The following is a 5,000-nucleotide window of genomic DNA, read 5'->3' as shown; positions in this document are numbered from 1 at the left end:
ATAAGGTTATTGGTTGAATTCCATGGGTGACATTTTCATCAATTTTCACTAACAAACTACTTGGGCTATATATATTTTGTATCAGCATGTTTTGTTCCAATATATAGTGTGCCATAAGAAATGGAATAAATATATTTTCTTTAATAGAAGTTTTTCTTACCTACTATTTGTACCACAATATTTTGTGGATATGAACTCATTTTTCATATTGTTTATCAGGCCCCATGATTCCAATAATTTTTCATCACCACATTTGTTAACTCCATAGCAAAATATACATAAAATAAGTGACTGATATTGCAACAACAAAGATCACCATCGCTGTTGATTCTTATGACAATAATGTGCAAAGGTAATATTCAGTACTATGATGTTAGCAGCCAAGTGGGTTGAATACCCTTTGATTGCCACTGCCATCGATGGAAGAGGGTCTTCCACCGTTTAAGAGGACTTTCTCATACCAAGTGATTTTCACTCTACAATAAGGGTTCCTCTGATACGGGACATGTTGCAATGGTATTCGAAGCCATTAATACTATCTCAAAAAGCTATTTTCATTTTGACAAACTGTTGATAAACCTCCATAGTAGGTATATGAAGTAGCTGCCATCGCCGTTTAAGAGGACTTTCTCATACCAAGTGATTTTCACTCTACAATAAGGGTTCCTCTGATACTGGACATGTTGCAATGGTATTCGAAGCCATTAACACTATCTCAAAAAGCTATGTTCATGTTGACAAACAGCTGATAAGCCTCCATAGTAGGTATATTTCAAGATTTTCGGTGATCAATCTATTCTGAAGAAGTGTTTTAATTCTTTCATTCTACCTTGTTTTGAGTATTGTTCTCCTGTCTGGTCTTCAGTTGCTGATTCTCATCTTAATTTGTTGGACAGAAACTTACGGTCTATTAAATTTCTTATTCCTGATCTAGATATTAATCTCTGGCACCGTCGTTCAATTAGTTCATTATGTATGTTGCATAAGATTTTTCACAACTCTGACCATCCTTTACATTCAGATCTCCCTGGACAATTCTATCCTGTTCGTAATACTAGGCAGGCAGTTAATTCTAATAGCCAGGCCTTCTCCATCACGAGGCTCAATACTACGCAGTACTCTAGAAGTTTTATTCCATCTGTGACCAAGTTGTGGAATGATCTTCCTAATCGGGTGGTTGAATCAGTAGAACTTCAAAAGTTCAAAGTTGGAGCAAATGCTTTTTTGTTGACCAGGCAGACATAGTCTTTTTATAGTTTATTTATGACATATTTGTTTTTGATGTTGTTGATAGTTTATTATATGACATGTCTGTTTTGACGTTGTTTCTTATTTAAGAATAATTTATAGTTAATTTGTTCTCTTCATTTATTTATTTCCTTATTTCCTTTCCTCGCTGGGCTATTTTTCCCTGTTGGAGCCCCTGGGCTTATAGCATCTTGCTTTTCCAACTAGGGTTGTGGCTTGGATAGTAGTAATGATAATGATAATAATGATAATTGAAGATTTTTTGCAAACAAGCTTCATATTTGATTCTCAAGAATTAAAAGGACGAATATGGCAATAAGTATTGTTTTATTTTTCTATTTTGCTATGCTCTATCGGGGAAGACGGCATATTGTTTAAGAAATATATAAGTTATTGATCTTTTATTAATACCAAATACAAATGTATTTTCAATTCCCACAATGACCTCGTAACATCTAGACTTCTCCGCAATTTTTGTATCTACTTCGTCACTTTAACTACTACGAATTATCCAACTGGGGAATAACTGAAAAATTTTTCACCTTCTGCAGCAGGATTTGAATCATCACTCCAAGTCTACAGCAAGAATGTTTTAAACTGGTTTAGCGCATCCTTGCTGTAACCTAACTAGCGTTGGTTCGAATCCTGGCACGAGGATGAAATCTTTAATTATTTACTCGTGGTAAGGATAGAAGAGACTGAACGAGGCGCCAGTTAGGTGATAACTGAGAGGCAGGGTGAATGCAACTAAATTCTATCAAGCAAACATAGAGTTTATACATAACAACTTGTGACAAAGACCGTCACAAAACACAATTACGCATCAACTAGCATTATAACACAATTTGGCCTATTAACATTACATGGAAAATCAAGTTATAAGTTGAGAAATCAAAACCGTTAGTGTACGAGCATGTATGAAACACGTGCGGTACATGGCTCCCCCTCTAAAAATGATATACATGTGAAATAGGGCACCCTGCTCTAGAAAGGCGTACAATAGGGGATCATCTGGCAGGTTTAAGGCAATCAATGGAGACCTAGTCTTCTTTACCACCAATGTTGATGCAGAAAGCCTTCGGCATATGGCGGATCACAAGGAAAGGGCCCGTGTAAGGGGGCATTAGCGATGGCTTGCTATTGACGTTGCACAGGAAAACATGCGTTGCCAAGTGCAGATCTGTCCATATGTGTTGCTTAGCTGGGTGCTTGTAAGTCTGGCTACATGGTGCTATACTGAGAGCCGTTGACCACCTGCTCGAGTATTGCATCAATAGCAACATCGCCTGCATCCGTGGAGAGGAGAGGTGGATGTGGCACAGGAAAATTGAGAGCAGCTGCGGTTGACAAGGCATTCTTTGCATTGAAGAAGGCCGCTTCTTAAAGGGTATCCCCCTTCAGGTCTTTTGGCTTACCCTTGAGGGAGGCATAAAGGGGAGCAAGAGTGACGGCAATGGTTGGCAGGAAATGGTGGTAATAGCTGATCATGCCCAAGAATTTTTTCAGTGCTTTGACAGTCAAGGGTGTGGGGAAGTTCTGAATGACTGCTACCTTCTCAGGGATGGGGTGGACTCCTTCAGTAATGATGTGGTGCCCAAGAACAATACTTCGTTGGCGGAAAAGTTACACTTGTCATACTGGATTACAAGACCATTCTGTTGTAGGCGGCTGAGCACGATGCGTAGGTGACGGAGATGTTCCTCCTTGGAGGAAGAGGACACTACTATGTCGTCCACATAACATACGCAGAAGGGGAGGTCCCACAAGATGTCATCCATGACACATTGAAAAGTGGCCCCAGCATTACGAAGACCAAAACAGGAGTAATAGAAAGTAAATGTACCGAACGGGGTGGTGATGGCAGTCTTGGGGATGTCTTCTGGGTTCATGGACACCTGATAATACTCCTTCAGAACGTCTACTGTGGAGAAAACCTTCGATTTGTGCAAGTAGGAGGTCCTGTCGGCGATGTTTGGGAAGGGGAGTGATCCGGTTTTGTCTGCATGTTCAGGTGCCTGTAATCACCACACAAACACAGAGCCATCTTTCTTTAGGACGATGTTTAAGGAGGATGACCATGTGCTTGAGGCCTTTTAGCAAAGGCCCATTTCTTCCATTTCCGCGAATGCTTGTTTAGCAGCTGCCAAACGATCCAGTACCAAATGCCTAAATCTGCCAAACACTATGGTCCCCGTCATCTTGACATAGTGATAAATACCAGGTTTGGTGGGAACCAGGAGCATTTGACGAAGTTCTGGACAGAAAACTCCTGGGTGCGATGTGAGGAGTTTGGCGTAGGTATCTGTTAGTGCACTGATGTGGAGCGCAGGGTCGGAGGTGTGGGGATTGGAGAGGTGTTTTATGAGTAAGAATCAGAGTTTAATAACTGTTGGTGAGCGACATCAACCAGGTGGTGGAAATGCGAGAAGAGACCTGCACCAAGGTTTGGCAACGTGATGTCAGCAACAAGAAACTTCCAATTAGATTTGATGTTTCCAAATGATAATGTGAGGGCTTCATAATCTTAGATCCCTTGGCAGCTACCAGGCAGACATCGGCAGACTTAGATAGACTATGTCGTTCATGGAAAGTGGCCTTGGCAGAAGAGAACGGTAAGCACCAATGTCCATCAAAATCGCACCCTCATACTTGCATCACGTAAAGTGAAAATATTTGTGACAGGGGAGGCCACCGCCATAAGCGATGGCTTACTTGCAAATTTTTGACCACTGACAATCATTCGCACATTTCTTCACAGCAGCTGCAAATTTGTTGGTAGTAGCACAACTGCGGCCGATGGACATCAGTACGTAGCTGGAGAGGTCGTTGGTTGGGGTGCAAGCGAAGGGTGGTATATGTATATGTAGGTGGTGGGCAAATTTGTCTTTCCTCCAGCACGTCACGGGGTGGGTGTTTGTGTTCTACAGCATTCAAATCAGCTTTGGTCGATGTTGAATAGTTGTCCACTTCATCAGGAGTTTACGTGTTGATGGAGGTCTTGAAGGTGAAGTGGCTGTCCATAAGGCCGGAAACATTGGTCATCAGGTTCTTCATGGGCAAAATATCAACATCAGAGATGGCAGTGAGTACAAGTTAGGGTAGGCTCTGTACCCTCAGGGCACAAAGTAGATTCACTTCATGAGAAAAGCAGCAGGTTGCAGGCGAGTGATACTGGTCATTTACCTGAGGGCGAGCGACGCCTTTTGGTCCTCCAATGGTTGCTGAGGGCTGAAAAAGTTTGGCTAAACGGGCAGCAGGCGATGGCGAGTACTACTCCAGGAGGTATGTTTTGAGGGCATTGTGCGCAATTGGGGTGTCCTCTTGGTCACAAAGCTGATATATTTCCAGGGAAAGTATTTTCAGGGATTGCTGCAAGAACATATTCTGCTTTGGTCCTCGAGCGAGTCACGCCCTTAATAGAAAACCGGACCTCGGTGTGCTGATACCAGGTGAATGTCTCTGTACTGGCGAAGGGCGGTAATTTCAGGGGTGTGGCATTGAAAGTAGAGTCATTGTCGAAGGGCAGCATCATCAAACAGTAAGACACAGCAGTAAGGGGGAAACAAGAAGGGAGCTGAATACTCCGGTGGTCACCAATGTGTAAGGTGCCAGTATGGTAATAACCGAGAGGCGAGGTGAATGCAACTAAACTTTATAAAGCAACCATCGAGTTCATATACAGCGACTTGCTAGGAAAAACGTCACAAAAATTCAAACAAAAGGCATGATCTAGCATGATAACACAGATTGGT

General features: G+C 42.1%; 1 pseudogene; it reads left to right on the top strand.

The window, feature by feature from the left end:
• The window catches only part of LOC137626133 (cuticle protein 7-like), a 2,643-nt pseudogene extending 2,559 nt beyond the window's left edge, over nt 1-84 (top strand).
• Nucleotides 85-5,000: the final 4,916 nt, after the last annotated feature.

The sequence above is a fragment of the Palaemon carinicauda genome, chromosome 33 (assembly GCF_036898095.1).
Source record: "Palaemon carinicauda isolate YSFRI2023 chromosome 33, ASM3689809v2, whole genome shotgun sequence".
NCBI classification, from domain to species: Eukaryota; Metazoa; Arthropoda; class Malacostraca; order Decapoda; family Palaemonidae; genus Palaemon; species Palaemon carinicauda.
Note: the sequence above shows the minus strand (reverse complement) of the source record. Positions and strands in the feature narration are given on the sequence as shown.